This window comes from Dendrobium catenatum, unplaced genomic scaffold, assembly GCF_001605985.2.
Source record: "Dendrobium catenatum unplaced genomic scaffold, ASM160598v2 fragScaff_scaffold_115, whole genome shotgun sequence".
Taxonomy (NCBI): domain Eukaryota; kingdom Viridiplantae; phylum Streptophyta; class Magnoliopsida; order Asparagales; family Orchidaceae; genus Dendrobium; species Dendrobium catenatum.
Window position 1 is genome coordinate 109,265 of NW_021318577.1, and position 27,491 is coordinate 136,755.

Below are 27,491 nucleotides of genomic sequence, written 5' to 3' on the forward strand. Positions count from 1 at the left end.
CTCCCTCTCTCTCTATCTCTCTCCCATGCTCTCTATAAGATGGTTGTGAGACCTGTAATGCTTTATGGTGCTGAATGTTGGCCATTAAAAGAGAAGCATAATACTAAGTTAAGTGTTATAGAGATGAGGATGCTTAGGTGGTTGAGTGGCTTTACCCATAGAGATAGGATACGAAATGAGAATATACGTTGGAGTAGCTCCAGTGGAAGATAAGATTAGAGAGAGTCGCCTTAGATGGTTTGGTCACATAAAACGACAACCTTTCGATGACCCGATTAGGAAAGTAGAGGTATTAGATTTGACTTATGTTAAGTTAGGTAGAGGTAGACCTAAAAAGACTTGGTTAGAAAATATTAGAAATGATCTTTCTTTATTAGATTTAAACAAGAATTTGACTTTTAACAGGACACAATGGAGAAAAGGATTCATGTAGCCGACCCCACATAGTGGGATAAAAACTTGATGTTGTTGTTGTTGTTGTTTGGTCTTTGTTTTTTGAAGTGTGTGCTACCATCAACAAAATTTATGTTGGAAATACAAATGACTTATGAATTTTAGTCATTTTTCGGCAGAAAATGCCATTGAAAAATGACATTTTTCTTGTAGTGTTTGCCAAGAGTTTGAGAGGTTTAATTTAGAATTTTTGGAGCTTTCATTTTGTTTTCTGTTTTCTGGGTTTCAAGAGTTTTGGTTTTTCTTAATGTGTATTATTTTAGGTTGTTTAATGTTAACATTTTTTTCTATATTTTTAATGTGTTTTATTAAAATATGAATTAATTTCATTAATTAATCTAAAAGAAATTTTAATAAATGTTTAAATTTTTTTAAAAATTAATTGCTCTGTTCATTAATATTTTAAAAATTATTTAAATTAAATTTGTTGCTCAATTTTAAATATTTAAGTTTAACTAATTGATATTTAAAATATTTAATTTTAAATTAATTAGTTCAATTAGATAAGGTTTTGATTTATTTTAATTAACTAGTAATTTAAACTTTAAATTAGGATAATTAATTTAATATTTTAAATTAAAAGTTTAACTTTATTTTAATTACAATTTTAAATTGAAACTAAAATAATTAATCAATTATTTATTTTTCATTCCTTTTTATATTTTTATTAGCCGATTGAATTTTAATTAATTAGTTATTTAATTTTAAGTAAAATTAGGTCTTACGACTTCCCTTGGAAGTAGTCTGTTGGTGAGTCTTATAACCTAGCCCTGATTTAGCTAGTAGTTGCTTATTAGGCTAACTTAAGAGTAGTTACACACCCTACCACCCAACACTAGTGCCTTCTACCCTAGCTTTTAGTAATATATTATGGTTTTGCTCATAGTAGTGCTCATAGCTTTCCTACTTCAGTAGCTTGTCTTTTATTTTAGTAGCGTTGTTTATTCAGTACCAATTCTACTTTAGTACCTATTTATTTTAGTATCGATTCTGTTATTTCTAGTACTAGTTTTGTTCTTTAAAGTACTAATTTTGTTTACCTACGCTGACTTTCGTCTACTTCTTTGTAGGTGTTCGTGGATAGTTGATACAGGAGCTGCAGCTTGCAACTGCAAAGTTTTCCAACAGCTAGAGCTTTTTAGAGGATGGAATTTCAATAAAGGGAAAATGCTTATTTCCGACAGAATTTTCGATGGACATAAATTCGTCAAAAATTCTAACATATTTTCTGGCGGAATATCTCCAATGGATTACTAACAAATTTTTTGATGGGTTTTCTGACGGATTTGTTTCCGTCAGATTTGAAATAAATTTCTGATGGAATTTAAAATTTTTTGAAAAACAATTATTATAAATATTTAAAATTATCATGTGGTTAAGTTAAATTAAGTATTTTAAAAACTTATTATCAAATTAAATTAAATATTATAAAACTAAAATAATTAAATAATTTTAATAATTATTATTATGGTTAAATTAACTAATTCAAATAAATTAAATATTTAATCTAATAAATATTAGTTTTATAGATAAAATAATCTTAACATATAATGTATTAAAAAATATCATTACAAATTATAATTTAAATTAAAAAAATGTAACTTATAAGACAGAAGTCTACACTGAAGCTTAATGGATAGGCACTGTGTTTACACAAGGGGCAAGGTTCGAATCTCGTGTAGGCATAAGCGAGTGCACGTAAATGGGTTTGCGAGCGGGTTTGGTTCACAGGCGATGGGAATGCCTAGTCACAAGCGCGGGTTCGTGGGCAACGGCATGCGGGTGGGGCATAGTTTAAGAGCGTGCGGAGTTCTTATGTGACCGGGCGGGCCTGGTTCACGAACGATGAGCGCGGGGTTACGGGTTTGGTTCACGAGTAGTGCGAGGGCTTGCGACATGGTTCATGAGCTGGCAGCGGGCCTGCTCGGGCTAAATAAGAATAATTTAATTTTCTTTAATCAATTTCCGTCAAAAAATCTGCCAGAAATATTTTTCGATATAGTTTTTCCGCTAGAAATATTTCTAGAGAAATTTTTTCATCGGTGTTTATTTTTTGAAGAGTTTATTGCCGTTGAAAAATTTTATGTTGAAAATACAACTTAATTACGGATTTTAGTCATTTTCTGGCAGAAAATACCGCTGAAAAATGACGTTTTTCTTGTAGTGCTTGCTCGGTGTTGGAGAGGTTTAGTTTAGAATTTTTGGAGCTTTTCATTATGGTTTTTGCTTTCTTAGTTTTAGGAGTTTGGGTTTTGCTTGCCAAGAGTAAGCATTGTTTGTTCAGTTTAAAATTTATTTGTTAGTTCATTAATATTTTAAAAATTATTTAAGTTAAATTGGTTGCTCAATTTTAAAGATTTAAGTTTAATTAATTGTTATTTAAAAGATTTAATTTTAAATCAATTAGTTTAATTAATTAGGTTTTGATTTATTTTAATTAATTAGTAATTTAAATTTTAAATCAGGATAATTAATTTAAAGTTTTAAATTAGAAGTTTAACTTTATTTTAATTAAAATTTGAAATTGAAATATTTAGTCCTCAACTCCTCCAATCTAACGATTTATATTTGAATATGAACTTATAGGGACACAATAAGCATTCCCTTGCCCATTACTTTTTCATAAAACATGAAGCTATTTACTCTTTCAAGAATATGTAAATAAAGTGTTTTTGGTGGAGCCATCATTAAAAGGTTATTCCAATGCAAAAATAAAATAACTTGTATAAAGAAATGCTGATATGAAATACTCTTTCCATACTGTTTAAGTAACGCTTGATTAGAAAATAGTTCTCCCCTTATAGTAACTGAATCTCTTACCAAGAGATCCACCAAGGTCCTTTAATAGAAAAGCTTAGAGGAGTATTAGCCCATTTACACAAGAAAAAAGTAGCTTAGGGATAAAACATAAAGAAATTTATAAGGTGTTGATATTATAACACACAAATCATATAATGAATCATATCTTTAGAAAAAAATCAAAAGAAAGGGAAAATTGTTGAAAACCTCACACGTAATGGTCGTTGGTGATGGTTCACCATAGACGGAGCGATTGTGGTGGTGGTGGTTGACAATGAGTGATGGCAAGCGATGTCTAGCGGTGGCCATTGACCATAAGTGTAGTCTAAAGAGGGACCCAATGGTTGTTTAACACCCTATTTGACCCCCTATAATCAATATAGAGTGTAACAGAGAGGGAGAATGTGATGTGCCCGAGAATCTAATTTGGAAGAATTATTCTTTTATCTTTTAATAAATAATAACCATAATTACATAATATCATCTATCAGAAATAAATAGCAGAAATAAATTCTTCAATTAAAAATATCAATATATACATCTGTATTTAATACCAAAAATCATATACAATACTCAGAATATATATAATAATCATATATCTATCATGTCCTAAGTACAAAAGAATAGCTAATATAAAAAGAACCTGAACCTGAAGGAATCATGACCAGTCTTCACACTCCTAATCCTCTGCACTACGTGAAATCATTTAACCATATATAATGAGCTAAAAATTCCATCAAGTCACCAAACCTACAGCTAAATTCAAAATACGGTAAAGGAGTAATATACATGTCAGGGATCAAATTATTACACTAGTATTCTTATGATTATTGAATCAATGTAGAAATAGTAAAACTTATATGTAGTAGCAGTAAAAGTTATAAATGGAAAAATAGTATAGTATAAAAGCCAATAAATTAGTACGGGTGTCAAATATATAAAGCAATATCCGTATAACTATTATCAATCAGTAGAGAGATCATATAAAGCAGTAAAACCAAATCATCGGTGAAGACTTTCAAAATCATATCAAGGTAGTAAAATTATATAGGAGTGTACACATGTTATCAAATTATTCTATATCAGTATTAAATCAGTATATTACGTGTTTAGTATATCACATGCTTATTGTATAATGAATAAATAGCATCAAATAGTATTGATGTCTGTATCAGTAGCAGTAATAATTCAGTGGCAAGAATAGTAAAAAAATAAATATGTAAATGTTTGATTGAAAAAGTTGAGTTTTAAAAAATATTAATTTCCTTTGGGAGAATGTAATTTTTGGAATTTAATTTTTGAAATCAAACACGTCACAATGAATAATATATCTCTTAGGGAGGTAAAGATATCATTTCCTAATGGGTTTGAATTATAAAACTTTAAGTTCATCCTAATTATCATAGTCAAACTTAAGGAAGAATCACATATGACCATAGAGGGTCAAAATATTATTTGATCGAGTGTTTGATTATAATAATCTTGATAACTTATCATTACTTTCATAATCAAAATTATGATAGTAAGATGACATATCTTCATAGGTGAAAGTTGGTTAGGGATGTTAGGTCTTATTGAACTAGTCCCAAAGCTAATAATGAGATAGATGAATCGATATTTTAAAACAAACACAATCCAAAACCAATATTCACCACAATAAAAAATAATGCGGAAGCAATAATAAGAAAAGAACATACTGGATTTATAGTGGTTCGGTCAAACCTTGACCTACGTCCACTCCTTGGAGGGACCCTCCAAGTATTGCACTAAAAATGTGACACTCCTTTAGCCCCCACAGCTAGGCGGAGAAGCCCTTACAAAATCACTTCCACCTTCCCCGGTGCGGCGGAGTCGCCGGGTCCTTTGGCACCAAAGAGATCTTCTTCTTTAGTGAACTTACCTCAAGACAAGCCTTGAATCCGATGGTACTAAGGTGTGAGTTCGCTAGAGCAACTGTGTGGATCCTCCGCCACACTCCCTTGAGTTCCTCCCCCTCACAGGATCTTCTCCCTCTCAAACTCCACCCTTTTCTATCTCCCTTTCAAGCTCTCTCTTCAAGTTTCCCCCACAAGAACGATGCTATAATGGCTGTCAAAGACACTTATAAAGTGCCTTGCTATAGCTTAAATAGAAGCTCTCAAAACGAGCTCATTAATGCAAGTTGTCGCCATTATCATCTAGGACGATAGGTATATCGTCCTGGACGATTAGCTAAAATATGAGAAAAATCATCCTGAATATCACCCTGAAAAGAACTTGGATGATGTCTAATCGTCCCGGACGATCTTGCGATCGGCCCGGATGAAATCCCCATTAATTGCTTTCCAAAACTGCCTGAGAAATTTTGGAAAAATTGTCCTGGATCATCCTGGACGATATTTTATAGTCCAGGCCGATATACCAGGACGATATCCAAAAATAAGATTTTCCTAAGTAGATATGGCGGCAGATTCTTACTGAATTGAGCCGATCGTCCTGGCCGATACAAAATCGTCCAGGACGATGTGTTTTGCATAAAGACGGCTGCTTTAATGAGGATGCCCTAATTAGGGTTTTTACTTTTGTCAGAACGTCCAGGACGATCTTACCAAAAATAGAAATCTTTTAGGGCACAAAAGAAAATCTTCTAAGTTACAAATCATCAGATGCCACATCAAATACAACAGACTCAAGAAGGAAAAAGATTACAATCTGACACAGACCTAGTCTACCCAATCTTGTGCTGGTTCCAGACTGCAGTCTGATCGTGTGGACCTGAAATGTCAGTACATAAGGCAGTTATAGAGAATAAAGAATGATTGCTATCATCAAAATCATAAGCCATAGATCCGCAACAATCTCTCCCTTTTTTATGACAGGAAATAATTCAATTTGAATTTTCAAAAGAAAGCAATTTCTCCTAATCTCCCCCTTACTAGAATAACACTTTTAAAAAAATAGGAGAGATGAAAATAATTTTGTTGTTTTTTAATTTTTTGAAAACAAGATATAAACACGATAACAGTACAAAAATTCAATAATACGTTCTCCCCCTTTGACATTATCAAAAAGAGAGGAGGCACAAACAAAAACAAAACGACCAAAAGACAAAAAAACATTTCCTGATCTGGTGAAAAAAAAACAAATTTTCTTAAAATGAGATAGTTACCTCTTAGTTTTAATAAAAAACTTAGTAGAATTGGATACGCGTAATCCAGATAAAAGGTTAGAAATTCAAAATTTTGTTAATCCAAACTCAAGTTCTTTAAAAAGGCTCAAAAACTTTTTAATTCAATATCTAAATTGTAAGACAAATTAGAGAAAGAAACAGTAATTTCTTAAAACTCCTTTCAAAAAATATATCTAATAGAAGATTAATGCATGAATTGTTGAATCAGGAATCAAGATTTTCAAACTTAAGTATCAAAAATATCAAGAGTTTTCATAAGCTTTAAGAAGTACAAGAATGGTAAGCATTAAAATTTGTGGGCTCATTTTATGCCTCTTGACAATTGATTGGCGCACTATGCATCTTTTGATACACTTTGTGTATTCTATTTTTCAATTTGGCGTCTTTGCGCATCTTTTATTTTTGGCATCATTGGCCAATTTTTTTTTTGAATATGTTACCTTTCTTAAATCTTAAAAAACAAAAGTAAATCCATCCTATTGACAAAGCCAATTTCTTGATTAAGAAAATTATGAGTTAGATTCAACAACTTGCAAAAGATTCCTATGTGATAAATAAAATGTTGGGAGATAAAAAATTTAGTTTCAAAAACTAATTTAAAAGATGAAAAAGATTTTAAATCAAAAGTAGAATAACCTCTTTTTTACACAAATCCCCATTAATTGCTTTCCAAAACTGCCTGAGAAATTTTGGAAAAATTATCCTGGATCGTCCTGGATGATATTTTATAGTCCAGGCCGATATACCAGGATGATATCCAAAAATAAGATTTTCCTAAGTAGATATTGCGGCAGATTCTTGCTGAATTGAGCTGATCGTCCTGGCAGATACAAAATCGTCCAGGACGATGTGTTTTGCATAAAGATGACTGCTTTAATGAGGATGCCCTAATTAGGGTTTCTACTTTTGTCAGATCGTCCAGGATAATATAAATATCATCCCAGACGATGTTACCAAAAATAGAAATCTTTTAGGGCACATTTGAAAATCTTCCAAGTTACAAATCATTAGATGCCACATCAAATACAGCAAACTCAAGAAAGGAAAAAGATTACAAACTGACACAGACCTAGTCTTCCCAATCTTGAGCTGGTTCCAGATTGCAGTCTGATTGTGTGGACCTGAAATGTTAGTACATAAGACAGTTATAGAGAACAGAGAATGTTTGCTATCATCAAAATCATAAGCCATAGATCCATAACAATAGGGAAATAAAATATCATCTATTATCAGTCATTTGAATATGACGATAATGATCGTTGAATTTGATTTTTCCCAAAGAGAATTAATTGAAGTTTTGAAAAATTAATCTAGGTTTCTAAATCTCCTACAATCACAAGCACTTCTAGTTAATTACATCATAAGAAACCAAAATTTCCTACAAAGAGTCTAGGTTAAAATAATGGTAGATATTTTATCTTGGAATTCTCAAGGATTGATATGAAAGGAACGAGGATTGGAAATTTAACTGGGATTGGATCAAGATTAACCATTTATTTTTGGAGATCAACGGAAGAGAAGTAGGAGGTGTATAAGATTCTAAAACATTTTAGAAAACATTCCGGCCTTCCCTATGTTGGGCTTAAATTCTGAATTAAAGGAGATTTACATTTAAATTATCAATTTTATTAGAAAATTGAGATTATATTCCTAGAAGTTTGAGGTCTTATAATCTTAACCTATCTCAAAACCTAAGTCTAAATTGGGCATTGAAAATTAGTAACCCGAACCTAAATAATGCAATGCAAATATGGACTTACCCTGGCCTAGATTGGGGAGCTAGCTAACCACATAGTTTCTTAAAATTCATGAATCAAATCTTTGATGAAAGATTGGTAAAACTTGTTGATTAAAGTTTGAAGAGTTGGGGCCGATGTCTAGAGAATATCCTCAGTGGCCCCTTTGCATATGTAGGGTATTATGAAGCATGAAATAAAATGCATTAAAATTTAGACTTATTTAGATTTGTATTTAATGTAATGTATGTTGATGACTCAATGAATGCTTAAATTTGAATGAAGAAGTTTTAAAAAAGGCTTAAAAATAGGTTTTATCCTAGAGATTGCATAACATCCTCTTAACAAGACTGCACCCTAATAGGTCAAGTGGCCTACTAGAATTCACAGACTGGGAGGTGCCTAATAAGGTAGAGAAAGTAATAATATGAATGCATGAGACTCTTGGCTATCCGAAATTATTTCTTAAAATCATAGAGTTTCTATATGAGCTTAAAATTTTTAATTTAATTAAAGTAGAAAGTTTTTGTTCGTACCCTCACGAGCCTTTGATAGTTCCAAGCAAAAATAAAATACGACATGTAAGAAATAAAGCAAGAAAAATATGTCATTTTTACTGCATAATCAATATAAATAAAATCATTTAAATTTATCAAATTGAATGTCCATGTGTTGAGTGCCACTTAATATTACAACTCAAGGTCTGTAGGAAAAGTAAATTGGCCGGGTACCACTGACAACAAGCCTGAATTTCTAATCCTAAGACACAAGTGACTTTGAGAATGAGAATTTTCTTGGTCTTCACTTCTTCGTCCTTCTGTGGGTACCTTGGATCCGTCAGGTCTAGATATCCAAATGAAAAGAAACTCCCCCTCGAAAGGGGCGTTCTTTTTTCCCTTTGGATATTTGAAAGTCATCTTAATTTGGATCTCCATATGGAGAGGAACTCTCCCCTAAGGGATGTCCCTTCCTCTTTGGATTCCAAATTTGATGCTTAACATCCCATCTCAAAGTATTTTTTATAATGCAATTCAATTACAACTTAAATACAATCAAATTACATCTGAAAATTAAAATAGAAGTATTGACTCAAACAACCTGCAGGGTTATCCTAAATAGTCAACAATTAAATCAAAATCCCAAGCAGTTATGTATTGAAATTAAAATACTCAAACCAGCAATACTTGGTCATGTTCTTTTAATTTTTAAAGGGGGACTTAGCATTTTTAAAGCTTGATTTATTTTGCTCCCTTTATTTTTTAAATTATCTTGTATTAGAATGATCACCTGCATAAGATTATATTAGCATTTAAAATCATCCATGACCTAAGGATAAATTTAATGCACATCAAATCAATATATAGATTGCTTGGAATTAAATAAATAATCAATTAGTCAAAGCTAGCAACCACCATGTAGTGAAAACCATAAAACCTAGCACACGCAAGTAGTAGAAATGTAAAACACCAGCCTAGCCTAAGACTAGAATTGGTCGCCTAGTAAATCATCTAAAGTGTGTGTGGTAGGATATATGGGTTGGATATGTCATATATAGGGCAATTAGTTATAGTTGTTTTATGTTCTGGTTGGTTGAAAGGTTTAAGGGAAGCTTTAATTAAAGTTTAAATATTAATGATTTAGAATTAATTTGAAGATGTATTTTTAAAGTTAAATGGCTACCACCTTTGTTGCTCATCGGGGCCATAAAATTTATTTTACCTTTCTTGGGGCTAAGGTAATAGCTTCGTAGGACCGGATTACCTAGTGGAAACTGGTATAATTAAGTAAATTAAATTAATTAAAATTTGAAGGTTGATGAATTTTAATTAAGATTTATTAATTACTATTTTAAAATTTGAATTAATATTTTCTAAATCTTTAAATTAAATATTGAAATTTTTGGAATTATTTGAATTATTTAAATGCATTAATTAAAGGGGTTAAAAAATTAACTTTTTGAATAAGATTGGTTTCTAAAAAGTTAATATTTTTCTTAAATAATAGGCCTGAAGATGAGTAATTAGATTATAAGTTTGCTGGATTTGGATTTTTCTACAATTAGTTATAAATTTTTAAAGTTTTGACTTAAATTTTAATTTAGAGTTGACTAAATGTTTGGCTTTTTGAATTTAAATTATTTATGGTGGTTTGATATTTTTAATAAATATTAGATCTAAAAATGGAGTCCAATGCCTTTGAGTTTGCTCAATTTAATTTTTTTTGGAATTAGTTATAATTTTTAGAAGTTTGAGTATTTATTTGAATTATTAAAGTTGTTTAATTAGAGGGGTTTTAAAGGTTTAAATCCAAATGAACTCCAAACTTCTTGAAATATCCTCTAATGATTAGCAATGTTCTAAGGAGATGTTTTTAGTATTTAGTTTTTTTTAGAATTTTTTAATTAATTTTATTTAATTAAATTAATCAAATATTACTTTTTTAAATTAAATTAAACTTAAATTTGATGTCAAATAAAAGGGCTTTTAATTTTCTTGAGTTAAGATTTGAATTTTGGTCAATTTGAGGTATTATATGTAATTTTTGAATTTAAATTTGATTTATTAGAATTTTTGGAAGTTTTAAGGCTTAATTAATGCATTAAACTTAATTAATTAATGGGCTTAATGATTAAAAAAAAATCAGTGAGAATTTTTCTTAAGGCTGGAGATGTCACTAAGTTTAAATGTTTAAATTTTTAATTCTATTGGACATATATTTTAATTTCTAAAATTAATCTAAGTTATCTAAATAGGTCCTTAAATTTTATCCTTTAGGTAGGTTTGAATCAATATCACTCTAACCCTTGACATATACGTATAGAACACCACACAATCACAATTAATTCCTAGGTCTATGAGAGCCTAAGCTAAGTGCAAGTGTGTGAATTCTAAATATGCAAAGAGTAATAATAGCATAAACTATGGATAATTCGATTAGTGAACAATCAAGACATGATTGTTCAATAATCACCTCCCCATAAAGTTTCAATTTTATGAATTTTAATTATTTGAGATATACTAAATATTAAAATAAAGTTTCAATTTAAAATAATTAAGCAAATATCATATTGATTTAATTAATACATTTTAAAATGATATTTTGAATTTTAAAATATTTAATTTATTATTTAATTAAGTATTGATTAAACATTTAAATAGTTTCATAATTTAAGACATTAAAAATATTTAATAAAAATACTTTAAATTCAATTAAATTTTAAGATAAATATATTAAATTTTGTTTCTTATAATTTTAAATCTATTTAAAAATTAATACTTAATTAATAAAGTATATTATTAGCGTCAAAAAAATTAGAGACTAAAAAAAATGGACGCTAAAAATACACTTTAGCGATCAAAGATGAAAATGGCCTCTAAGTTTATATGAAGCATGATATTAGTTGCCAAAAAAGAGAATTGGCTGCAAATTTTCTCTCATAATTCATAGAATAATTTTTTCATAAATAAGTTAGTTTAATAACTAAATTTTTTTTATTTAAATGAGTAAATACTAACTAAATAAAATTCCATAAACAACCATTGTACAAATATCTATTCTTAAATAAAAGTTAGATATACTAATGGATGTTTTATTCAAATCTTACAAATATATTAAAAACAATTCAATTGATGAATCATTCAATTCTTATAGCCTTAAAGGTGCTTATATTAATACTTATTTTGATAACACATATTGAAGCTAGGTTAATTTTCTTAACTGAAGTTATGTAAAAATTAAATAAATGACATATAATAACTCAATCACAAGAGGGAAATTTTTTCCATCAAATTAACTTATCTAATTGTAAGTAAAATTAATTTGTCTAATTCATTAAGAGATAAGTTTATTCATGCTCAAGAGTTTAGGTTATTTAAGGGTTTATTTTATGTATTTTATATTTAATTTAATTAAAAATATCATTAATTAACTTTTTATTGATAATTCTATTGTCAAAGTTTAAATATATATGATAAAAATAAGTTTAGATACTATTAAATATAATGTTAAACATTTAGTCATATTTTTACATATCTTATTGAAATAAATATAGATCATAATTTATAATTTGAGCCATGAATTGATGAAGTCAAATATAAATCATTTTAAGATGAGATATTTGTTAATTTATGCATAAAAAAATATAAAGTATATTTTACTTAGTAACCTAATATTTAAATAACATTACATTGATAAATTAATGGGAGAAAAAAAATTAATAAATCCTAGCATTTATATTTCTCTCCCCTACCCAGCCCGCCTAAATTCGCTTTTGCATTTGGCTTGCTTTAGAAACGACATCTCCTCCCGCCCGCCTAGGTTTTATTTTAGCGACGTAATCTCCTCCCCTGCGCTAATTGAATCTGCAACTACCTAATGCAGCCACAGCTGATTTCAAAATTATTTCCCTTTATTGCTTTACAGAGGGAAAACTTTAGAGGAAAACTATTGTCGACGAGGCTTCCCTACACTCTGACCCAAATGGTTCTCAAGGGCTCCTTCACCGAGTAGATTTGAAAGAGGTTAGATACTCAGATCTCTTCTTCTTTCCCCCATCATTGCTTCTCTTTAATAATTTTTGTGTCAATCTTTTGCATTTTATAATCCCAAAGCATCTGCTTAATATAAGTAACATCCATCTAGTCTCGTTAATAGAAGCAACATCCATCTACTTAATTAATAACAAGAATTTTTGTTTTTGCAACTGAATCATTTCTAAGATCCATCTATTCTCTCACATCTACTCTTGAGTTAAATGGCATTTGGGAACTAAATTTTATATGGATTTAGGGGAATTGATAAGAGTTGGTCCTCTCCTCACTTATGTTTGATGAGTTAGATCGATTGGTAGCTTATGGAATTTGTCACTTCTATTTTTGAGCTCAAAAGAATTTGTATCTCCATTGATTTAATTTTTTACAGCTACTTGTGGTTGCTAGTCCTGTATCTATGGTATTTTCATAAGGTTCTAATGCCACCTTTATTTGTTTTAGGGTTATTATTCCAACTAATCAAAGGATTTTCACATTTTTCTGTTATATTTGCTTCATTTAGATCTAGACATTTTAGGTAACTTTTGAACTCCACTAGGGAGGTGAATGTTTTCCTCAATTCCCTCTGATTTCATCACGCTTGCACTATTTTGAGGGAGATACATTGTGTTGCAAATTTGGTTTTATGAATTATGGTTTTGATGATAGCAAACAATACGACTGGCTTTTTCTACTAACATTTCTGTGCCAAGAGATCAGATGACAAACGAAATCAGCTCAAGATTGGGTAGATTAGGGTCGAGTCAGTCTGTAACTTTCTTTTTTTCCCTTTCTTGAGTAAATTGTAATCTTGGAAGTGTCTGATGCTAAGTAACCCTATACACACACACTTGAGTGATTCTTTTCTTACTAATTTAGAATTTCTATTTTTACTCACATCATTTTGGATGATATTTATATCGTCCTGGATGATCGGGTCTAAAATAGAAACCCTAATCAGAATCATTGTTAAGGCAGCCGCTATTAGCTGATCGGCCTGGACGATACATGTATCGGCTAGGATGATAGGCTCAAATTAGAAAGAATGAGTCTCCATAATCTATTTAGATATTCTATATTTTTAGAAATCGTTCAGGACTATCTAGTATCGGCATGGACGATGGATCACAATTATGCCTAAATTAATCAGGCAATCAAGGAAGCAATTAAGGATGATTGATATGATTACATCGTCCTGGATGATCGCAATATCGACCGGGACGATATGTTTAAAAAACCTTAGTTGCTCCTAGATGATAAATATCAGACAGCTCAAATTCTGGGCGATGGTCTGGATGATCGGGATCGGCCAGCTCGAATTCTAGGCGATGCTATAGACAATTTTCCTCTGATTTGAACTGATCGGCTGAGACGATCGTGAGATCATCCTGGACGATCAAGCCAATTTTGAATCATCCAGATCAATTTCAAAGAGATTGTCTGGCCGATCTTCTGTGATTTGTACTGATCGGCCAAGACGATATAACTATCGTCCTAGACGATAAGGTCGGTAACTTGCACTTAATGAGCTCTTTTGAGGCTCTTCTATTTAAGAGCTATTGTTCAACATTTTGAACATCTTTTACTGATGTCTTGACCTGAGAAAGCCTAGAGGAGAGAGAGAGAGAGAGAGAGAGAGAGAGGGAGAGAGAGAGAGAGGGTCTTGTGAGGGGGAGCTTATGAGGAAGATTCACAAGGGTTGCTCCAAGCATTGTTCTACTTCTTCTTCCACTAGAGTCTCTTATCCTTGGAAGGGTTGGGAGAGGTAAGCTTCAGCAATTGATCGAGGTTCTCTGCCTGCTTCAAGAGGAAGCAAAAAGAGTGGGGTTCTCTGCCTTATCGGGGGTGGCAAAAAGGAGGTTTTTGTAAGGGCTTCTCCGCCTAGCTATGGGGGCTAAAGGAGAGTCACTTTGGCAGTGCAATACTAGAAGGGCACCTCCGGGGAATGGACGTAGGTCAAGTTGACCGAACCACTTTAAACCCTAGTGTCTTTTTACTGCTTTCGCATTTTTATTTTTCGTACTTATTAAGGGCCTAACATCCCTAACGAACTTTTAAGTGGTATTAGAGCACTTTCAAGTGGTATCAAAGTGGGATTCATAAAAATTGAGTTTGAAAACTTTTTGAATTTTTATCCATGGTTAACTTTGGGAATCGTAATACAACTGAAGGATATTCTATTACACGACCTCCTTTATTTAACAACCTTCCTTTTGATTTTTGGAAAACTCGTATGTCTACTTTTCTGCAATCAACTGACTATCGCATGTGGATGCTTATTAAAGAAGGATATTCTCCAACTTCTCGTGAAATTAATGGAATTAAAACTGAAGTGGCTTTTATTGAATGGACTTTTGATGAAAGATATTTAGCTTAATTAAATGCAAAGTGTTTGAATTACTTTTTATGTGCTTTAAAATCTAAGGATTACATGCGTGTCTCTACTTTCTCTACTAGTAAAGAGATTTGGGATAGGTTGTGCATTACTTATGAAGGAACCAATGAAGTAAAACAATCTTGTTTGAATATTCTCTTACATGACTACAAACATTTCTGTATGAAACCTTCTGAATAAATTATTGATATATATATATAAGGTTTACTAAAATTGTAACTTCTTTGCATGCCTTATGAAGAGAACTTTCAAACTATGAAAAAGTGAACAAAATTTTAAGATGCTTGCCTTCCTCCTTTGATGCTAAAATCACTGCAATCACTGAATCTAAGGATTTGAACACTTATTCGATTGATAACTTACTTGGATCACTCATTGCTTACGAGCAAGGGATTAATCAAAGAAATCTTGATGCATGTGAGAAAAGAAAGGAGAAAACAGTGGCACTGAAGGCCAACAATACGGACTCGAACTCTTCCAGGTCTGAAAGAGATGACTTTGCCTTAATCACAAGAAAATTCAAAAGCTTTCTAAGGAAGAAGCAAAAGTATCATCAAAAGTTGAGTAAAGGTAAGGAAACAAAAATTTTAAGAGTACTAATGATATGGTTTGTTATGAATGCAGGAAGCCTGGACATGTGAAAGCTTATTGCCCTATACTTAAAACTCACACAAGCAAGGAAAGGAGTGAGGAGAAACCCAAGTTTAGGAATGACAAAAAGAGACTTCAAAAGGCATTTTGGGCGGATTCTGCATCTGATTCATCGGAGACTGAACCTGAAGATGAAAGAATAAACTTTTGCTTAATGGCAGATGATCATCTTGATCAAGAAGAGGTATGTGAACTATCCTGCGACCAACTCCTTAAAGTTTCTGAAAAAATTCATGCATCATATAGGAAACTTAAGAAAACACATGCTAGCTTGAAACTGGAATTTTTGAATTTACAAAAAAAACATGAAATTTTGACTAAAGATCACTTAACAATTGATTCAAATCATATGGCTCTACTTGATGAATCTAATGAGTTAAATAAAAAGCATTTTGAATTAATTGAAGAGCATGATTCATAAAAAGTTTCACACGACTCACTTGAAAATGATTTAAAGAAATCTAAAGAGATAGAGAAAAATGTGAGGATAAATAATGATGTCTTAAAAAATACTAACTTGAAGATTCAAAATGAATTGGATACACTTAAAAAAACTCAAATGACACCTACACTTGATCAAAAGCAGTATCTAAGAAGAGGCATTATAACCCAAACCATTTAAGAAATCCTTTTCCTGGAGTTAGATGTTCTTCATGTGGCATGTTAGGACACATCTCACACACCTACATTGTTCACCATAGTACACATTGGGTGTGGAGACCCAAGGTGCATGATTTATAGCATACCACACATGCATTACATTCTACTTTTCATAAGAAGGGACCCAAATCTGTTTGGGTTCCTATATCTGACATTTGATAATTTTGTAGGTTGGGCTCTCACAAAAGGCCTCGTGAGAGTATGTGGTACCTGGACAGCGAATGCTCTCGGCATATGACTAGTAATGCCAATCAATTCGTTTTACTAGAGACCAGGATTTGAGGCAAGGTTACTCTTAGAGACAACACCACCAGGAAGGTGGTTGGCGCAGGTATAATTGGTAATTCCAAAAATCTTATAATTGAAAATATTTTGCTTGTAGATGGATTGAAACACAACCTATTCAGCACCAGTCAACTTTATGACAAGGGCTTCATCATATAATTTTTTGCTAATTCATGCATTATGAGTTTAAGTAACAATACTATTTTGTAGAAAAAGCGGATCAATAATGTGTACATGCTTGATTTAAATAACATTAAAAGTGCTGCATCATTTTGCTTAAAAACTGTGGTTGATGATTCATGGTTGTGGCATAGAAGATTATGTCATGCTAGTATGAAAACCCTTAGGAAAGTGACCCAAAAAGACCTAGTTAGAGGTGTCCCCAAATTGAAATTTTCCAAAGACCACCTTTGTGATGCCTGCCAATTAGGAAAGTAAGTCCACTCCACTTTTCACCCCATTAACGACATTAGCATCTCTAGACCTTTAGAAGTCCTTCACATGGATTTGTTTGGACCCATTAGCATTACCAGCTTGGGAGGGAAAGTCTTGATGACTACTCGAGGTTCACTTGGACTAGATTTCTTTCATACAAAAATGAGTCTTTTGAGGAGTTTAGAACCTTTTTTTACTTGGATTTAGAAAAAGCTAGGTTGTGAGATCTTGACCATCCATAGTGACCATGGGGGAGAGTTTAAAAATGAAAGATTTGGAGATTTTTGTGAGGACAAGGGGATTAGCCATAACTTCTCAGCTCCTAGGACCCCTCAGTAGAACGGGGAAGCTGAAAGGAAGAATCAGACATTGGTGGAATCCACTAGAGCCATGCTTGCTGAGTATTCACTTCCAAAATACTTTTGGGCTGAAGTGGTTAACATAGCTTGTTATGTGTTGAATAGGATGAATGTTAGAGACAAATTAGATAAGACTCCCAATGAGATCCTTAAGGGTAGGACACCCAATCTTTCTCACCTTCATGTCTTTGGTTGTAAGTTTTTCATTCACAATAATAGGAAGTCTCACTTGGAAAAAGTTGATCCAAAATCTGATGAAGGAGTGTTCTTAGGATATTCAAGTGTTGGGAAGTCTTTTAGGGTGTTTAATAAGAGGACTTTGATGGTGGAAGAGACTTCACATGTAGTGTTTTGATGAGTTTGATCCTAGGAAGCTTGGAGTTGAGGATGATGATGATGTTGGAGAGATTACCACTAGAGTAAAAATTTTGGAGAAGGGAGTAGGTCACCAAAACACTAAAGGAGTAGGAGATGTCACCCAAGGAGTATAAAATATAGATATGGAGGAAAGGGTTGGACCTTCTCACACCATGCCTAGAGATTGGAGATACTCTACAAGTCACCCAAGGATTTGATCTTAGGAGACCCTTCTAATAGAGTTAGGACTAGACATGGACTTAGGAAGGAGGTGAACCATTATGCCATTATCTCAATGACTAAACCCACCAACATAAACCAAGCCCTTTCTGATGAGTTTTGGATTTTAGACATGCAGGAGGAATTGAACCAATTTTTTAGAAATGATATTTGGGAACTTGTAGAAAGACCTAAGGGACAAAGTGTAGTTAGAACAAAGTGGGTCTTTAAGAACAAGGTGACTGATTCTAGAGTGGTGGTTAGGAATAAAGCAAGATTAGTGGCTAAGGGGTATAATCAAATAGAAGGGATAGACTTTGAGGAGACTTTTGCCCCTATAGCTAGATTGGAAGCCATTAGAGTGTTATTAGATTTATCTGTTATAAAAGATTTAAGCTTTTTCAAATGGATGTCAAGAGTGCCTTTTTAAATGGGGAAATAAAAGAAGATGTATTTGCAGAACAACCCCCAAGATTTGAGAGTTTCCATTTTCCAAATCATATTTTTAAATTAAAAAAGACTTTATATGGTTTAAAGCAGGCACCCAGAGCTTGGTATGAGATGCTTAGCACATTCTTACTAGAAAGGGAGTTTGTTAAGGGGAGCATGAACACCACCTTTTTTCTTAGGAAAGTTGGAGATGATTTGCTCATTGTTCAAATTTATGTGGATGACATACTTTTTGGATCTTATGATAAGAAACTTGGTGATGAGTTCTCTAAAACAATGAGTAGAGAGTTTGAGATGAATATGATGGGAGAGTTGTCCTACTTTTTGGGGTTTAACATAAAATAATTAGAAGAAGAATCCTTTTTAAATCAATCAAAATACATAAAGGACATTTTGAAGAAGTATGAGTTGGATAAAGTCAAGCCGATTAATACTCCCATGACTTCTAGTGTTCCGTTGGATAAGGACCCAAGTGGTAAATCTGTTGATCAGAAGAAGTATAGAGGCGTGATTGGATCTTTACTTTACTTGACTGCTAGCTGATCTGATATAATGTTTAATGTTTATCTTTGTGTTAGATTTCAAGCTGGCCCTAAGGAATCCCATCTGACTGTAGTTAAGAGAATTCTTAGATACCTTTTAGGGACCCAAAGCTTAGGGATTTGGTATCCTAGGCACAACACTTCTTTTGAGATAGAAAAAGCACTTTTGAAACTTGTTAATTCATAGGATAATCTTTGGTCTCATGGTCTAGTAGAAAGCAAAATTCTGTTCCACTTTCCACTGCTGAAGCTGAGTACATTGCCTTAGGAAGTTGTGTGGCCCAAGTCTTTTGGTTGAAACAACAGATATTGGATTTAGGATTACCTGTAGGCACCATCTCAATCTTTTATGACAACATTAGTGCCATATGCATTTCTAAAAATCCTATCCAACATTCAAGGACTAAGCACATTGACATTAGGCATCACTTTAATAGAGATCATGTGACTAAGGGAGACATTGAGTTACACTATGTGACAACTGAAAATCAACTGGCTGACATCTTTACTAAACCACTGGCCTTCGACACTTTCAGCTCTTTAAGGACCAGATTGGGTGTGATTGACATAAATGCATGAACTTGATCTTTTTACTTGCGTTTCTTTTGTTTTTGTTCTTTTTCTTTTTTTTCTTTTTGCTTTTCTTTTTTCTCTTTTTTTTTTGTTTCTTCTTCTTTGCTTTACTTTTTAGTTTTTGTTTGGATTGTTGTGTTTTTATTTTTATTTTAGATTTGGTTTTCAAAATCATCTCAGAAATGATATCGTATGCCTTGTCCTTGCTTTTAAAAATTTGTAGTCAATGTTTTACATCTCTTAATCTATTTAAGGGTAAAAATATATCGTTGATTGTATCTCTTTCTCTAACCTATTTTAGTGGCACAGTTTTATTTTTTAATCAAAAGTCTATCTCAAATTAACGAATGGAGTATTCAATTAAGATCTTTTCTAATAATGCTACAGCAAAAATATCTTGTATTTATAATGATCAAAGTCTTTATGTCACATCAAGATTCTTCGTTACCCTTGTCATTGCATTTCTTCATACGATTATTGATTATGTTTTGTTGATTGTTCTTCCCTATATTAGAGAGTGAGTTTTTCTTCCCTAATATCTAGAAGATATATTCACAACTAAGATTATTGAAGAGATTTTGAAAGAGAATGTAGCTTGCAAAAATGAAAAAAAAAAATAGTCAATGATGCCAAAAACAAAAGATACGCAATGAACGCCAAATTAAAAAAAAAATACACAAAGTGTATTAAAAATCAAAAGATGCGCAAAGTGCCATTCAAATTGACAAGAGGCATAAAATGAGCCCCCCAAAAGCAAGCTCTCTTCTCTTTTCAAATCTTTTAAAACTTAGAAGTTTTCATATATCACTTGATAAAATCAAAGGCTTGGTTTCGATTGTTTTGCGATTGTGACAAATTTTTTTGATACATTATTCTATAAAGATATTTTTTCTGAAACCAAGTGGTAAACGGATCATTTTTTCATATCCAATTGAATTTTTGAGTTAGATCATTGATTTCAAAAGATGATTCTACCCTAAAAGAAAGTCCGAGCTAAGGGTAACCATGATGGTATATTCTACCATTTTTTTTATTTTTGATGTTGTTAACTAATTAACTTACAAATTGTTAAAATCAATCACATGGCATACTACATCATTCTCAAGCCTTGGTTTATCAAAAAAACAAAAAAAAAAGGTTTGTTTACTTTATTTCTTAGTTTCCTCCTCCTTTTTGAGATGTCAAAAGGGGGAGTAGTAGGTTTGTATATTTAAACTTTTATTCTGAATCTTGAAAGCCTTTCTATTTTTACACTGCTATTTTTGAAATAATCATCGGAGTGTTTAATATCATCAAAAAGGGGGAGATTATTGCAAATTTAGTTTCATGAATTATGGTTTTGATGATAGCAAATAATACGACTGCCTTTTTCTAGTGACATTTCAGGGCCAAGAGATGAAACGACAAATAGAACCAGCTCAAGATTGGGTAAATTAGGATTGAGTCAATCTGTAACATTCTTTTTCCCTTTCTTGAGTCAATTGTAATCTTGGAAGTGTCTGATGTTAAGTAACCATACACACACACACACACTTGAGTGATTCTTTTCTTACTGATTTAGAATTTCTATTTTTACTCACATCATCCAGACGATATTTTTATCATCCTGGACGATCGGGTCTAAAACAGAAACCCTAATCAGAATCATTATTAAGGTAGTCGCAATTAGCTAATCGGCTTGGACGATATATGTATCGGCCAGGATGATAGGCTCAAAACTGAAAGAATGAGCCGCCATGATCTATTTAGGTATTCTATATTTTTAGAAATCATCCAGGATGATCTAGTATCGGCCTGGATGATAGATCACAATTATGCCTAAATTAATCTAGCAATTAAGGAAGAAATTAAGGATGATTGATATGATCACAATGCCCTGGATGATCGTAATATCGGCCAGGACGATATGTTTAAAAAACCATAATTGCTCCTGGATGATAAATAACGAACAGCTCAAATTCTGGGTGATGGTCTGGAAGATCAAGATCGGCCAGCTCAAATTTCGGGCGATGCTCTGGACAGTTTTCCTCTGATTTGAACTGATCGTCTGAGACGATCGTAAGATCGTCCTAGACGATCAAGCCAATTTTGAATCGTCCAGATTATTTTTCAGAGCGATTGTCTGGCCGATCTTCTGTGATTTATACTGATCGGCCAGGATGATATAACTATCATCCTGGATGATAAGGTCAGCAACATGCACTTAATGAGCTCTTTTGAGGCTCTTCTATTTAAGAGCTATTATTCAATATTTTGAATGTCTTTTACTGCTGTCTTGACCTGAGAAATCCTAGAGGAGAGAGAGAGAGAGAGAGGATCTTCTGAGGGGGAGCTTGTGAGGGAGATTCACAAGGGTTTCTCCAAGCATTATTCCACTTCTTCTTCCACTAGAGTCTCTTATCCTTGAAAGGGTTGGGAGAGGTAAGCTTCAGCGATTGATCGAGGTTCTCTGCCTGCTTCAGAAGGAAGCAAAACGAGTGGGGTTCTCTGCCTTGCGGGGGTGGAAAAAAGGAGGTTTTTGTAAGGGCTTCTCCGCCTAGCTGTGGGGGCTAAAGGAGAGTCACTTTTGTAGTGCAATACTCGGAGGGCGCATCCGGAGAGTGGACGTAGGTCAAGTTGACCGAACCACTATAAACCCTTGTGTTCTTTTTTACTGCTTCCACATTTTAATTTTCCGCACTTATTTTCTATGGTGACTTTGGTTTGAGCATTGTTAATCATTAGTTTAAAGATTTTTTAAAATACTAATTCACCCCCACCCCTCTTGGTTAGGCTTGGGCTAGTTCTTAAGGGCCTAACATCCCTAACGAACTTTCAAGTGGTATCAGAGAACTTTCACATTGTTGGCTGTAGCTCTTCTTGAACCATTCATGAGGACGGTTCATTTGTGTTTGCATTCATTTTGCCTTGGTTGATGCCTGTAATGGATTTAGTAAGCAGACGCTCTATTTATTAAATGGATTTGGGAAAATTTGCGTATTGTTTATTTTGCCTTATGTTTGCATCCAAACATTAACCTTCCATATTCTTCCAAGCAGCTCGAGTGCAGCATTTTATCAAGTAAAATATTAATTTTGTCAATTACCTGTCTTTATTTTGTCACTTTTAATGTTTAATCCTTTTTACATTTTGATCTATTGGCTCTTCAGATTTCAAGATTGCTTTTAGGTTAATTATTCTTAATCTGAATTGAAAATTAAGATAAGTATAATTGAAACTTAAAATGTATCGTTCATTTCTCTGCCTCAACAAAAAGGTGCTGTAATTAGTTTTTGAACATTTCTTTCTGCTGCAATATTTGTTGAGGTTCAACATTCAATTTTAAAATTGCTTCAATAATTGTTGGGGACTTTTAATTATTATAGCTATTCATTTTTTTTTAAATCTTTTTTGCAGATTGGAGTTAGCAAGGTTAAAGGTTGTTATGGATTTGTCTTTGATAGAGTTGATATGAGAAGGGAAAAAGAAATAATTTTGTAATTTTTTTATTTATTTGCATAGAAGTTATAAAAAAGTTAATGTTAACTAGATGTTTTAGCTGATTGTTTTGTAAACATTAAGATTTTATGATTGATGAATTCAAAGATCACATTTTTGTATTTTAATTGATGGATCATATTTTAAAAGTATATGAATGAATACAATTTTCATTTTCTTAGCAAATCCTTATTGTTATATTGATGAATGAATTTTTTTTTATTCAATGCTTTTAATTTTTGTTACCTCAAGGTAATAAAATTAATGTTAATTCCTTATTATGAATTTTATGTATATAATTAATGAGAAATAATTAGATATGACAATATCAAGAAGTGATTGATTGATCTTAAATGTTGTAGCGAAGGCATAATAATTTGACAAACAATAAATTTTACTAAATATCATCAAAATTGATATCTATAAATATATATATCAACATTTCATGAAATTAAAGCGGCTTGTGATTTATTTGATTGATCATTTTGTGACAAACATTTATTTTGGGCGCTATTGAAAAAATGTACTAAATAAAATTAAAAATTAAAATCACTAAATATCATCCAAATAAATAATGATTAGCATAAAAAAATGGTCACTAAAATATACAATTTTAGCGACCAATACTAATTAGTGGTCACTAATTTAGCAACTAAAAAAATTTTTGGCAGCTAAAAGCCTCAGCGACGAGGCTACTGCTGAGGGGGAAAAATTTTGTTAATGCCGCCACACAGATTTGGTGTTCTCTTATTTTGTAATTTAATACTACATTGAGAATAAAACACAGTCTCGGGAGGCTGACACAATATTCTATAATGAATTCAATATTAAAATATGATTTTAGAAAATGATATTTCTATGATCCATTACAGTTCAAAGAATCATATCATCTCAAAAGATGAACATGCAATTTTATAAAGTGTGTTTAAAAATAGAAATAGGGTTTTGAAAATTTATTCATTCTTTTAATTAGATGTAACAAGAAGAATATTATATCATCCTAAAAGATGAACATAACATTCTTCAATACATCTAAAAATAAGAATGAGTTTTATAAAATTAATCATTTCTAAGATTGAATATAACAAGTAGAATGTTATATTATCTGAAAAGATAATAATAACATTCTACAAGCATATCTAAAATCAGAAATGAGATTTTTTTTTAAAAGGCATCTGCATTCTCAAAGATTTTTCCCTTATTTATTTTATAGGAATAAAATAAGGTTTATTTTATAGGAATAAAATAAGGTTTATTTTATTCTGGAGTTCTCAAATCTCTATAGAGGCAAGCCCCTATAGTTAATTACATCTTAGGAGGGGTACTCCAAGAAAAACTCTCAATTAAAGCAGCGATTTTATTCCATTTGATTACACAGTAGAAGACAAGGAAAGAAATAGGAAATTTTGAAGGAGAAAGCTCAATGTTGAAAAGTTCTTAACGAGTTAAAGGAGGAAAAATAGGAGGTGTCGAATTCTGAGAAGCTCATATGCAACCTCAGTCTATCCTATGTTGGCCATTACTTTTTAGGGGAGAATTTTTTATGTTTGAGTTGGCATTTTATTAAAAATTTGAGATTATATTTCCGGAGGGTGAGGACTTAAGATTTAAAAATATGCCTCAAAACCTAAATTTAATTTGGGTACAACAATGTAGTGACTCGAGCCAATCTAATCAAATACAAATTTGGACTTGCCCCGGCCTGAATTGAGAAGCCAACTAACCACCTAGGAGCTTTAAAACCATGTGTTCGATCTCTTTCTGTAATATGAATCGGGAAATTATTTAAGTTTTAAGGATTCGAGGGCCGACATCTAAGATATATTCCAATTGGCCCCTCAACTTATGTAGAGTGACTGATGCTTGAGATCAGAATGCAATTAAAATTTTTAGACTCTTTTAATTTGTCTTTAATGCAATGCATGCTAATTGGCTCGAATGCATAAAATGATTATGAAACAGTTTTAAAATCAGGAATAGAAAATACATTTTTTCTAGAGATTATACAACATCCTCTTGACAGAACAGCACCCTAATAGGCTAGGTGGTCTGTCAGAACTCACAGGCGGGGAGGGAGACGGAGAGGGGGTTGCAAACTGTAGAGACCAACGGGGCTAGGAGTTTTCATGAACTAGAGTGAGACTGAGCCTGGGAGGTCATTTCGCGAACTACACTAGGGCGACAGGGGAGGAGTTCGGGTGGTTTCCGAAATAGGAGGGAGAGAGATTGTGGGGAGGGGAGAGGGATTCGACATAACTCCTCCTAAAGCCATATTTATTATTATTTTTAATTTAAAATTTGATTTCATTAGGATAGAATATTAAACTTATTTTACTTTTAATTTAGAAAATTTCAAATGTTAACATTTTTTATTATTTTAAAATATATAGAATTATTATGTTAATTTAAACAAAATTAGTTGAAATTTTAATCTAGGTGGTTTCAAATTTATTTATTTTTGGGTCGTTTAATATCAATTCAATTTTGATTGGCTCGTGACAAGTCAATTAGGGCTAATCGGGGCTATCGTAATTTAAATTGAACTCGATTTGGCTTAGTTTGATTTAGTTTCATGTCGATTCATATCGCAAAGTCTCCAGTTTGAGACAAGTTGATTCTGGTTTAGTTTGGCTCAAATCATGGGGTCGAGTTAGCATTACATCAGTGGGTATCCACCTAAGGAAAATCCTATGGGGGTGGACATCTATACTAGGCTACGAAGACTTAGGTGCTAGAGTTGATTTCGAGAAAATTAACCTCGAATAATGGGGTTAAGAAATGGACCTCAATAGGTATGATAAACTTGCCAAAGTTTATCATGCGTATTGTTGTTGACCAAAACGATCAACTAGAACCAAAATTGGAGTTGGAGATTTAAATATATGAATTTCAAAGATTTTGTCTTTTATAAAAAATCAAAATGCAAAGTTTATAAAGATTTGAGCTGATTGATTGAAAGATTTAAGTTTATTGAATTGATTTAAAAGTTCATGACAGTAATGATGGATTTAAAATCATGGTACAAAGTAATTGATATAATGATTTGAATGTGGTTTGATATTAATGTAAGAGTTTGAATATAATTCTGATAAGACTAAAGTCTTCTTTCTAATTCAAAAGGAAGGATGCCACCAAGTGGACACTTACACCTAACTCAAAAAACTAGAGGGGGTCTTCTAAGAAAAGGGAATAGCCTATGGAATATATTGTATCTAATCTTGGAAGGTTTAAGCTTTAAGTTTTACTAGGATGGTGCCATAAGGGGCATTCTCCAACTCTAGCAGATGATAGTGAGAAAATGATGCCAAAGTGTGGGGACTCACACCTAACCTCAGAGGATTGAATGACCATATGGGAAGGAAGCCGAAGTACGGGGACTCACACCTGACCATAGAGGATCAAATTTAAGATTTAAAATTTATACTAGGATGGTGCCACGAGGGAAGTTCTCCAACTCTAATGGATGATCGTGAGGAAATGATGCCTAAATGTGGGCACTCACACCTAACCTCAGAGGATCAGATGATCATTTGGAAAAGAAGCCTAAGTGTGGGGACTCATACCTAACCATAGAGGATCATATTTATACATTTAAAAATTTAATGAAGAGAAGATGCCGCTTGGGATACTTATACTTCACTTCGGGACGAAGGTTAGGATGCCACCAAGTGGGTACTTAAGCCAAACTTTGAGAATGGCTTTGTAAGAGCGGACTTATGCCAGATATTTATAGGATGCTATAAGAGTGGACTTAGACCTAAAGACATATTTAAATAGGATGGCTGTCGTAAGAGCAGACTTATGCCAGAAGTCAATAGGATGCCATAAAAGCAGACTTAGACCTAAAGAAGGATTTAATCAGGTTTGGCTGCCGTAAGAGTGGACTTAAGCCAGAAGTCAATTGGATGTCATAAAAGTGGACTTAGACCTAAAGACAGATTTAATCAGGTTTGGCTACCATAAGAGCGAACTTAAGCCAGAAGTTAATAGGATGCCATAAAAGAAGACTTAGACCTAAAGACGAATTTAATCAGGATGGCTGCCGTAAAAGCAAACTTATGTTAGAAGTCAATAGGATGCCGTAAGAGTGGGCTTAGACCTAAAGATTGATTTAATTAGGATGGCTTCCATAAAAATGGACTTATGCTAGAAGTCAATAGGATGCCGTGGAAGCGGGCTTAGACCTAAAGACAGATTTAATCAAGATGGCTGCCATAAAAGCGGACTTATGCCAGAAGTTAATAGGAAAAGCGGGCTTAGACCTAAAGATGGATTTAATCAGGATGGCTACCGTAAAAGTGGACTTAAGCCAAAAGTCAATAAGAAGCCATAAGAGCGGGCTTAGACCTAAAGACAGATTTAATCAAGATGGCTACTATAAAAGTGGACTTAAGCCATAAGT

The 27,491-nt window shown here is 32.4% G+C and overlaps 1 protein-coding gene across 1 annotated transcript in view; it reads left to right on the forward strand.

Moving 5' to 3' along the window:
- Positions 1-27,491, forward strand: part of LOC110107295 — an 89,472-nt gene that overhangs the window by 1,780 nt on the left and 60,201 nt on the right. The window lies entirely within an intron of this gene.